Here is a 12,359-nt window from a genome sequence, read left to right on the forward strand (position 1 = left end):
ATGCGATCGCCTCTGCCTGTCAATCAGGCAGAGGCGGTCGCGGGGTGGGGGACGGCAACGCTCCGTTTCCAGGGCAGAAACAGAGCGTTGTGGGGCGGCCAAGCAGGGGGCAGTGCAGCATGAAGGCAGAGCCGGCCCTAACCAATATGATGCCCTAGGCAAGATTTTGGCTGGTGCCCCCTAGCACCGCCGCTAGTTCTGCAGGAGATGCCTGGCATGAGTCAGTGGCAGCTCTGCTAACGTCAGGCGCCTTTTGTTTATAAAAATGCATCTTATTTGCATTACTATGTGGCTAGGATGCACAAGCAGCTTCTGCTGATTAAAATGATATGCAGCATGCCTATATTCTGTGTGTGACTGCGGCTGTATCTGCATATGAAATGCTACATTACAGTGATTTCCAGGACTACACTGCAACGTAGCATTTTGTATGCAGATACAGCAGCAGTCACACACAGAATATAGGCATGCCGCATATCATTTTAATCAGCAGAAGCTGCTGGTGCCCCTAAGCATACCAAATGCCCTAGGCAATTGCCTAGTTTGCCTATGCCTAAGGCCGGCTCTGCATGAAGGGGGGGGGGGCGTGATTGCGGCGGCTGCATGACATCACACGCAGCACCTGCGATTGGAAACATGGAGGCGGGCCTTCTGCGCCGGCAGGAGGCATCCTTAATTTCTGCTAACAAGCAGAAATTGCGATGCGATTGCAATTTTCTGCTTGTTGAAGGGGAGGAGGCAGCGGTCAACATGCTGGGCGGCCTTGCCCTGCGACTGGCGGACCCCAGCATCCGAACAGAAGGATTGCATATTCTGCTAATTAGTAGAATTTGCAATCCTTATTGAATTAGCCCCATAGTTCATAATTACTGCTGAAACAAAATGTGGAGCTTTGGATACAAAAATATAGCATATTATATGGGTTTTCCTTTATCTGAGTACTGATTGGAGCCAAATGAACAGTAAAATTGGTAGATTATTATCTATCCTTTGCATGCGAAGTGCTGGCTTACTGTAAGAAATGACTAAATACCTCTGCGGGGGCAGGAAACTAATTGTGTGACAGGAGCTGTTGGAATGAAGAAGCATTTCGGCTCGGTATATACTGTACTCTCATTGCAGGACTGATACACGCTGAGCACATTCTGCCCGGGGCCAGCAGGCGGCGTGACTGATCCCCAGATGAGCAGCTGTTACAGCAGTGAGACGGAAGGAGAGAGACCGAGTCCGGCCGGTGAGGCAGCAGCACCTCCGTTGTGTATGCAGGAAGGAGCCCCGGGCGGCCACAGCCCTGCTGCAGTAATAATAACAACCTGTGCTGCCTGCTGCTGCTGCACATTGCTGGGGAGGAGGTGGAGGTGGAGCAGCCTGCGCTGGAGGAGGAGGTAGAGGAGGCAGTGCCCCAGCAGCAGCACAGCGCTGTCAGGAAGATTTTATCACCTGGTGTAGAATTTCCTTTAACCTGTTCTCCGCCTGCTCACCTCTGAGACTAGCTGCAGTGCACATAGTGACCCCTCCTCCTCTCTATACCCAGCACTGGACCCCCGGGAGGCGCCTATATGTGTATACGGTGGGTGCATCTAGCTTCCTTCTTGTTGGCACCCGGTGTGCCGGGTATATGGTGCGTGGGTGCATGGGGCACAGCGCGGGCTGGGGTATGTGGCGCCCTATCAGGATACGAAGAAGCAGACAGAAATCACTATATATATATAATGGCTTTTATTGTGAATCCCAATGTGTGTGCTGGAGGAGGGCTGAGCAGGGATAGGCTGGCACACGCTAAATGTGGGTGGCATATGTCATGTGCAGTCCCCGCTCTGTGATTACAGCCCCGCAGACACCCATGCTTCTATCAGATTTACCCCTATGACGCGGGCTCTGTGTATTATGTAACCCCGGTCTCTGTGTCACTATACTCATGCGTACGATGTATGGTTATTAACGCAAGTGCACCTTCCAGTGGATGGGGTGTAGGGGTAGTATGCAGTGGTGGCACTGACATTCTGCCCTTACACAGAGGCGGCAGCTTCTCGCACCTATGGTGCCTCGTGGTTTTATAGAGTGCCCTGTCTTCCCTCTGCCCGGGGGGCTGTCTGCTCGCCGCGAGCGTGGCGAGTGGTGACTAGAGCTGTTTAGAAAGGAAGAAGAAGAAGAAAAAAAAAAAAAAAACAAGTGGTGTGTAGTGTGTGTCCCCCGCCCCGTGCACAGGAAGCGGCAGGCTGTGTGTGTGGCTGTCAGTGCAGTGTCTGCCCATGCTTCTCCTTTCCCCACACCTGTGTAACTTTGCTGTACTACTCACATTTGCTAAGTGGCACCACCACCACCACCAAGGTCAGTCACTTCTCTACTGCCCGCGTCTGATTTTTCGGTGATGTGAACCTATTTAATATATACTGTAGTCTGATTTTAGTGAGTTGCTGCTTTTTCCAACTATTTTCCAGTTTCAATAACCTGGGTTGTTTTTTATTTATTTATTTATTTTGGAACCTATGTTCTAATGCATTTCATTGTTCATTCACATTTAGGGAACCATTCAGTTGTTCTAATTGGCATCCAAAGTAATGGGTGCCCATCGGAACAATTCAGTTGTTGCACTTATCGGGCGCCCATCTCTGTTCACAAGCCCAAATACATGGGGTTTAGCCGTGTATAGCAGCTAAACCCATCTGAAGGCCTGGTCAGGGTGCCCAAACCAGACACCACCTTAGTGGGCTGCGGGAAGAATATTGTGGGGTCTATGCGTGAGAAGTGAGTCTGTGGAGAAGCAGTGGGGGGCGATAAGGGCGAATGCCCCCCCTACACACAGCCCGAAGCCACGCCCACTTACTCCTGCACCCAGCGCTGGTGACTGTGCGGGATCCCTCCTGCCCCAAACAGCAGCAGCAGCCCGGGATTGCTCCCGCTGACCCCCTCACACAGGCGGCATAACGTTTCTCAGGCAGCGGGTGAGAGGGAGCTCCCTGCTGGTGCCGGCCGTATTGCTGCTTATTCTTTTCTACCTGTAGTGTACTGAGCTGTTGTATGTAAGGTGAGGCGGCGCAGCGTGCGTGCTGCAGTGTGTGCAAGGGCCCATGTGAGACACCGGGGGCCGGAGCGCAGGAAGTGGCTGATAGAGGAGGCGCACATCGGGGAGTACCAGGCATGGCTCTTCCTGTTTCCATCAGCGCTACTGGTGGAGACTCAGTGGAGACTGGGCTGCTGTTGGGCCATGATGGTGGGGGCTGAACTTTTATTTCCTGGCATTGCATATTTATAATGAAAATGAGTACTAGGGTGTTTCTTGTAACAGGTGATTTGAAAAAGTGCTTATTGTGAAGTTAGACCTAAACCAGTGGTTCCCAAATACGGCACCTAGAGTACCAGAATTTTTTTCACGGCACCCTTAGGCCAAAAGTTTGTTGTTGAAAAATTAAAGTAAATTGTGTTTATATGTCATCCTTAGGTTCACTTGTGTGGTGCGTTACTAAATTTGTTTCTTCATGTTCACATATCTTATGATTGACAGTCACCAGCACATGTGCTTAGGTAGAGGTGGATTTAGTCTATACAATTTTTCGTCTTTAGGTCTGACTGCCTGTGTCTGGACACTGTAGCTACCAGCTCTGTCTTTGCAGCAGATACAGGTGATTTCTCTCTCTTTCTCTCTGAGCTCTCTCTCTCTCTCTCTCTCTCTCTCTCTCTCTCTCTCTCTCTCTCTCTCTCTCTCTCTCTCTCTCTCTCTCTCTCTCTCTCTCTCTCTCTCTCTCTCTCTCTCTCTCTCACCCCTGCCATTCTCTCCACTGATCTCTCTCTCTGACCGCTGTCTGTCTCTCCACTGATCTCTCTCTCTGACCCCTGTATCTCCCTTTCTCTCTCTCTGACCCCTGTTTGTCTCTCCACTGATCTTTCTCTCTCTGATCCCTGCCTCTCTCTCTCTCTCTCTCTGACCCAGGGGGAGGAGTCAGGATTCATTCATAAACCGCCCCCCCAAAAGAAAAGTCTGGATTCGTCCCTGTGGAGAAGTTGCCCATGGCAGCCAATCAGCTGCTCCGTACAATTGTATAGTATGCAAATTATAACTGTTACTTCCATGGTGATTGGTTGCCATGGGCAACTTCTCCACTAGCTCTCTTCTCCACACTTTTCACTGCTTTATGAATAGACCCCTGTGCCTCCCACGGCTAATGGACATACAAACAGAGCAACTACTGGTTTGACAGCCACAGGGGAAAACATTTGTATTGCCCCTTACTGTATTACAGCTAGCAAACAGGTTTTGAAACACAGTATATATAGTAGGCATACTAAGGAAAGGATGTGGTCAATTTACCTACAATCAAAATACCGAAAAGGTCATAATACCGACATTTAAAATGTCAACAGGGCAAAAAGTCGATGACTTGTTCATACGTTACCATCCCAGTGGACCTGGGGGTGAATATAATAGTGTGCCGAGCGCAGCGAGTCACCATGCCCGAAGCATGGCGAACTGATGCGGTACACTAATACGGTGTCCATGTCGACCTATGTCGACATACACACAAAAACAATGAAAAACTTGTCGCCTTTTTGACCTGTCGACATTTTAAATGTCGGTATTTTGACCTTGTCGATACTTTAAATGTCGGTATTTTGACCTTGTCTGGATTTTTACCCTGTCAGGATTTTGACCGTCGGGATTTTGATTGTATATATTTCATAGTGATCCCCTAAGGAAAGCAGTTGCTTTAACAGTTATGTACTTTATACAGTCTATGGGGTCTATTCATAAAGAAAACAAAAAACGAATTGTTACTTATCACTATACATGGCATCGGTTCGATGCGATTTATAGCTGGAATAAGTAGCAGTTCACGTTTCCTCACATCTCCAGCGAAAAGCTGCGATGTCCAGGGCTCCGGCGATGCCGTCTCCTCTGGCGGGCCCCTTCTGCAATGTCCTGGGTCAGCCAGTGGGTTCCTCTGCGCATGCTCCATCTGCTGACTTCCCGGCAGGCGCAGTGGGTGATGGGAGGTCAGGGGGTGGAGCTAGCGCCGGGTGCCGGACAGGGAGCAGGGAAGCATTGAGCTTCCCTGCAGTTACCGCACAACAGTTCAGGTTACACCATCCTGAGATGACAAACCTGAACTCCATGGAGATTATGAATCGCACTCACAATACAAAAGTTTGGTGATGGAATTCAGGCACGGAGCGGGTATGCTTATTCATGGTAATACGCTCTGTCAAATGCGGTAAGCAGAGAAAAGCCCTGTTTAACGCAAAACAGGGCTTTTCTCTGCTTTATGAATAGACCTCTATATAAACATTGTTATACGCTTCTAAGATAAAACTTTCAGCCCCATTTAAGAACAAGACATAACCCTATTATCACTTGCTAAAAGGGTTATGCCCTCCTTTCAGTATTCAACAATCAGCAGTAAAAAAACGGTGTCACTCCCAATGCCGGCAGTGGGAAACTGCGCAGCCTATCCAGCTTCAGCGAAGTCTTCCAGACATTGCCAGGTCTCCGCCGGGTGAAAGAGTCATGGCAATGTGCAGAGTGCTGCGATATTGAACAAAATATGCTGCTGGAATTAGGGGGTCTATTTTCTAAGCCTTAAATGGAGAGAAAGTGGATAGAGATAAAGTACCAGCCAATCAGCTCCTAACTGCTATGTCACAGGCTGGGTTTGAAAAATGATAGTTAGGGGCTGGTTGGCTGGTACTTTATCTCTGTCCACTTTATCTCCAAATAGTAAATAGACCCCTAAGGGTGGGATGTACTAACCTCTCCCGCTGTGGTATTTGGGTTATCTCTGCGCTCCCGGTGTTTACTCCTCGTTAGTTGTTTTCCTCCTGCCTGGCGCTCCCCAACACTCCCTGTAGTTTCCACGTCACACTGGTCGTCACTGCGGTCTGCCATAATCACAGGCGCGGCCACTGATCCCTCCACAGCGGTTGTTCAGCACTCCCCCTGTCAGTCGCGCATGCGCAGTAGTCTCTGCTTCCTACTACTGCGAATGCGAGACTCACTGACAGGGGGAGCGCAGCTCTGAACAACCGCTGTGGAGGGATCAGTGGCCGCAGCGGTGATTATGGCAGACCGCAGTGACGACCAGTGTGATGCGGATACTACAGGGAGTGTTGGGGAGCGCCGGGCAGAAGGAGGAAAACAACTAACGAGGAGTAAACACCGGGAGCACAGCGATAACTCTTAATACCTCAGCGGGAGAGGTTAGTACATCCCGCCCAAAGACTTGTTAAATGGTAATGCGGTCAGTATGCTGGCTGACGTGATCCCGACACCCGTCAGAATGCCGACGCCGGAATCCGAACACTCGGCAAAAAGCCAATGCCGGAATCCCAACTGGGTAAAGAGACCAACTGCGGAGCAGGGAGGGTTAGGTGTAGACACCACCTGGGAGGGTTAGATTGTGTGTGTGTGTGTGCGCGTTGGGTGGTGTGTGTGTGGGGGGGATGGGATGTTAGGGTTAGGCTGCGGGAAGGGTGGGTTAGGTTTAGGTACCACTTGGGGGAGGTTAGGTTTAGGCACTGAGGGGGGTAGGGCCTGACATGCGGGGCGGACTAGCCCTCTGCTGGGCTTCCCCCCGCATGTCAGAGAATCTGATCGTAGATGTGCTAAATTTAGCACATCTATGATCAGGTCTGAATCACCCCCTTAGTACTGTGGCTGTGTTAATTGTTTAATATTATATTTTAATTATAAAGCACTGACATATTAGGTTGTGCTGTATATTGAACTAGGCATGGCCATTGGTGGCATAGGTGGTGCTGTTTGCGAGAGTCATCAATGGCAAGAAACCATATACGAACGTTCCTTGGTTTGCACCCATCGATGACCATCCCAGCTGTGGAGCACAGCAGGACAATCAGGTTCAGGGAAGGCACTAAGCTTTTTGCCCACTGCATTCGGGGGAAAAAAATCCATTCTCACTGCTACTGCCGGCAAACCAACGTTTGTTAACCATCGATGATTGATGACCATCACTATACTGAAAGGAACATTTGTATATCAAAGGGACTGTGACACAAATAAATTACATACAGTGAAATGAAACTGAAAGTATCTATGGCCCTTCCTGAATGGGTTTACAGTCTAAGGGGGTAATTCAGACCTGATCGCTAGGCTGCGTTTTTCGTACAGCGGGTGATCAGGTTATGCGTATGCACCACAATGCGCAGGCGCATTGCACGGGTACAAAGCGGATCGCCGCTCAGCGATGGGTTTGTGCGAAGGATTAATTCGCACGGGCGTTCGCAAGGAGATTGACAGGAAGAAGGCGTTTGTGGACCGTTTTCTGGGAGTGGTTGGAAAAACGCAGGCGTGTCCATGCATTTGCAGGGAGGGTTCCTGACGACAATTCCGGTCCCGGACAGGCTGATGTGATCGCAGCGGCTGAGTAAGTCCTGAGCTGTGCAGAGACTGCACAAGATCTGTTTGTACAGCTCTGCTACACATGCATTCGCACACCTGCACAGCTAAAATACACTCCCCCTGTAGGCGGAGACTATCTGTTCGCAGCAGTGCAAAAATCGCCTGCTAGCGATTAGGTCTGAATTAGGCCCAAAGACTGTGGAGCAACAATCCATACGTAAGATTGTGGAATTTACATTGTTGCTACTAGTAGGTAGAAGCATTAATAGCCACCAATATGAAAGCTGTATTTCTCTATGACATCACTGGAGACTTGTTCCCCATGTTTGTAGGAGTTATGGTGAAATGAGATATGGGAGAAGGTCTATTACAGTATCGGCACCTAATATTAAGGTGCATATGTATTAATAATCGCTATGTACTATCTGTAACTTGCAGGGACAGCAGTGGTGCACAGTGACAATTTCCTGAGCTAAACAGTCTGCGGGATGGGGATCATAGGATCCCACTCCTGGTTCAATCCATGTGGAGTGGTTCAGCTCTGGTTGCTTAACCATTTTTCAAAAGTGTTTTGGTTTTTTTTGGTGTGTGATGACCCCTGTAAGTTAATAGTCTGAAACCACCATTAGTTTAGTTTTTATTTACTTTCATATAAAGATGGCGGTCATTTTTGTATCATGGTGTATGACATTTTTCACAGGTGAAGACGTTTGTGGTAAATGCAATATCTCAGCTCAGAAAAGTCATAGATGGAATAACAAACAGACATTATTTTCAGTGCATTTCAAGCTACATGTTTTGTCATATAAGGATGATTCTCCACGTTTTTCACCTATATTGACCTCTAATATCTCTGGCGGGGGACCTGATAAAAATATCAAATTCACAGCATATACAGTACTCTATGAGTGTTAACTGTAAAAACAATTTGGAGTTTGATATTCCATGTGGAGCAAAGCTATACTAAAAGCATGGAACATGTAAATCCAAACCCGCTCCCCCGCCCCCTAGCCGTCCGAATGTGTACCTGGTGGCTGCGGGGCTAAAATAAAGTCGCATGGTTCCAATGTAGGAAAAAAATAATTTTTACAAATATCATTTTGGTTAACTGTAAATATATGTCCTCCACCTAATTCACTCAAAAACAAACAAACAAAAAAAAACAACAATTTTTGAGTGCTTTAAAAAAAAAATTCAGTTAAGTGGTTATTAGTAAAAACATCGTCCATCTGCAAAAAAACTATCATTGTTTATGTTAGATTGGTTGCCAGTTCCCATCCCTAGAGAAGTCAACTAGTAGGTGTGTTAAAGATACATTTTTATGTAACTGTCTTGTAGTTCTTTTTAATATCCAGATGGTTATATTTAAATTTTTTCTTTTCGGTTCTGTATATACATATTATAATCTGCTATGTGCTTTATGCTCAACGGTTCCTAATCAAATACAGATATTCAGATATGTATGCAATGTTGATGTTGTAAATAGTTGAGTGACTTGTTTGCCACTGTGCATGTGCTGAAGCTGCTCTGCGAATGTGCAGCGGTTGATTTGCGATAGCGCCCACACAGAGGATTTATTTGCAAAATTAGTAACAAATAGTCAATATATGGAGGAGGTAACGGGGGTAGCTAGAAAAATGCAGGCATGTTGGGACCGTGTTCAGAGTGTACCAAAGTAAGCCACTGCGAATTCACTCGCAGCTGGAGAGCTCCTAACGTCTTAGGAGAGTTGCTTTGCAGTATAGACTTAAGGTTCGGCCGTTCTCTTGAACGGCCGATATATTGCCGGTCCGTCGGCCAGTGTGTACGGCCGAAACGTCTATGAACTTCTTCGTTCACATACATATTGCGTCGCAGCACAGCCGACGGCCAGTATATCTACCGATATATTGGCGCGTCGCTGTAAGTGTACGGGCGGTCAGCCGTCGGTCATTGACAGCTGAACTGGGCAGGCGTGTGTACACGCCCGCCCAGTTCTTGACGTCAGTCCCCGACAGATCGGGCAGTGTGTATGCTCAACACACTGCTCGATCCGTCCATAGATATATCTGCCGATCAATTGATCGCCAGATATATCTACCAGTGTGTACCCACCTATACTCAGAAGTTCAGTGGTTTACCGATGTATGACCGATATTTCCAATTTTGTACATAAGCGGCGGATGTGAATAGCCAGCAGTGCATGCATCTATTCACAATATGGAGTGCCCTCAGTGATTTTGCACTTGTAACTCCTGACCTAATACAGGGGATTGATTTAAGCTTACAAATTGTTGAAATTGAATGAAATACACAATTACACATTCTGATTTATGATTACGAAAGTGATAGTTGATATGGTGACTAATAAGCTACAGGTCATTGCCTGCAACTCCTTGTTTTTACACTCGCAAAGATAGAATACTCAGTAATCTCACTTTTCAGTCATTTAAGTGATAACAGATACACAGTTATTCACTTTAATTATCATAATATAAGGCGAGAACTACAAATAATCTCTAGCATTGGACATCTACGTTTATGAGGCTACTTTTAGTTCTATTTTGTAACTAAAGGGCCCCATACACAAGGACGATAATGCCCGATTTCTCTTACGTCCTAGAGGATGCTGGGGTCCACATTAGTACCGTGGGGTATAGACGGGTCCACCAGGAGCCATTGGCACTTTAAGAGTTTGAGAGTGTGGGCTGGCTCCTCCCTCTATGCCCCTCCTATCAGACTCAGTTTACAAAATGTGCCCGGAGGAGCCGGTCACAGCTAGGGGAGCTCTCCAGAGCTTCTTTAGTAAAGTTTATTTTAGAGTTTATTATTTTACAGGGAGGCTGCTGGCAAAAGCCTCTCTGCTTCGTGGGACTAAGTGGGGGAGTAGTGTCCGCCCTGCGGGGTCTGAGCTACTATCTCCGCTGATAGGACACTGAGCTCCTAAGGGGATCGATCGTTCCCCGCCACAGGGGATCGCTCACCCCAGCAGCATGCTGCCACCCCCTTACAGCGCTGAAGATCAGTGGCGAGTGAGTCACCAGCCCCCCTAGCAAGCGGAGGGCAGGTGTGAAGATGGCAGCATCAGGGTAGGAGCGCAGTATTTAACTGCGCTCCGAAGGCTCAGCGGTACATAGTGCGGCGCTGTGAGGGGCGCCCTGAGCCAGTGCCTACACCCTACACTGGTCATACAGCTTGCCGGGGTCCCGGGATCTCAGCTAGCATAAATCCTCAGGCCAGTATAATCCTAGGAAGAGCGGGAAGACAGCGCCATTTTGGGGGCGGAGCTTCTCAGAGCGGACCCAGCAGCTTTCAGCGCCATTTTCCTGCCTGCACAGCACTGTCCAGGAAGAGCAAGTCCCTCCAAAGCAACTCCAGCTATCTCTCATGGTACCAGGGGGTTGTAGAAGGGGGGGGGGGGGGGGTTGGAAAATGACTGTGTAACCTATTAAGGTGCACAGTCAGCGCTGATAGGGGGTCTCCCTTTATATTAAAAGCGCTGTGTGTGGGTTGGCTCCAATCTCTGTGTCTCTCTTGCCATTCTTGGGGGTGAAACTCTGTCCTCCCCTGTGTGTGTGGAGTGTCTGTGGTCTCCATTAAGCAATGTCCAGGGACTCTGTGTCATATGCTGCAGAGGATATGTTCTCTCAGGATGATCCCATTCCATGTAATCAGGATTGCACTGGTTTAGCACAGATTCCGGCAAGGGAGCCTGAGTGGTTATCCTCTATCAAATCTATGACTTCTCAGATTTCAAATAGGGTTGCACAAAATGAATCTGCAACTCAGGCTTTACAGAACTCTATGGCAGTCTGGCCTAGTTCTGGTACATCAGGGTTCCCCGCTGTATATTCACATAAACGTGCTCTTGCACAGATCATGCAGGATGATACCGATACCGATTCTGATACTACAGAAGGTGATGGGGATGTGTTGAGGGGTGCAGCATCTCTTGCAAAAGGGGTGCAGTTGATGATAGAGGCTATTAGGGATGTGTTGAATATTGCTGATACATCACCTGAGCAGTTTGAGGAGGTTTACTTCACTGAAAATAAGAAAGCCTCGCTAACCTTCCCTGCATCAAAGGAATTAAATACTATTTTTGAAAAGGCTTGGGAAAACCCGGATAAAAAATTCCAGATACCTAAAAGGGTTCTGGTAGCGTTTACTTTCCTGGTAGAGGATAGAAAAAAAAATGGGAAAACCCGCCTATTGTCAGTATCCGCCTATGCGTCAGTATCCAGACTCTCAAAAAAGGTGGTTTTACCTGTTCCAGGATCTACCGGCTTGAAAGAGCCGGCTGATCGTAAAATTGATAATACGCTCAAATCCATGTACACGGCTTCTGGGGCAATACTACGTCCCTCTATTGCCAGTGCTTGGATTGCCAAAGCTATAGTAAAGTGGTCAGGAACGTTACTTGAAGATTTGGATACTATGGAGAAATGTGATGTTGAATTGTTTTTACGTAACATTCAGGATTCGTTTGGATTTCTGGTAGAATCCATGAAAGACCTGGGTTCCATGGCTGCGGGAATTTCTTCCAAGTCTGTATCAGCTTGTCGAGGACTGTGGTTGCACCAGTGGTCTGCTGACGCGGAATCCAGGAGAAGTGTGGAGACCCTACCCTACACAGGTCAGGCTCTCTTTGGGGAAGTGTTAGATGCGTGGATCTCCACGGCTACGGCTGGTAAGTCACCTTTTCTTCCCTCAGCTACACCTGCTCCGAAGAAACCCTTTTCTTCAGCTACATCACAGTCCTTTCGGTTTCCCAAACCCAGAAAGGCCAAGCCGTCCAACACCTTCTTTCAGTGAGGTCGGCCCGAGTCCAAGAAACCTGCGGCTGTAGGTTCCCAGGAATAGAAACCTGCTTCATGTACACCAAAGTCCTCCGCATGACGATGGGACTCAGGCATTTCAGTCACGTCTGGGTGTCATCCGGCCTGGACCCCTGGGTGCAAGATATTGTGTCTTAGGGGTACAGGTTGGAATTTTAAAATCTCCCTCCTCACCGAACTTTTCAAAT

The 12,359-nt window shown here is 48.0% G+C and overlaps 1 protein-coding gene across 5 annotated transcripts in view; it reads left to right on the top strand.

Moving 5' to 3' along the window:
• Positions 1-1,283: 1,283 nt before the first annotated feature.
• Positions 1,284-12,359, top strand: part of MBP (myelin basic protein) — a 384,529-nt gene continuing 373,453 nt past the window's right edge. For 2 of the 5 annotated variants that reach the window (XM_063923326.1, XM_063923328.1), the window contains exon 1: positions 1,324-1,570. The gene's annotated coding sequence lies outside the window, so the exon portion shown is untranslated. Of the gene's footprint in view, positions 1,571-12,359 lie in introns of all 5 variants that reach the window. The other 3 variants (XM_063923329.1, XM_063923330.1, XM_063923331.1) reach the window with 2 other exon arrangements.

Source organism: Pseudophryne corroboree, chromosome 5, assembly GCF_028390025.1.
Source record: "Pseudophryne corroboree isolate aPseCor3 chromosome 5, aPseCor3.hap2, whole genome shotgun sequence".
Lineage (NCBI taxonomy): Eukaryota > Metazoa > Chordata > Amphibia > Anura > Myobatrachidae > Pseudophryne > Pseudophryne corroboree.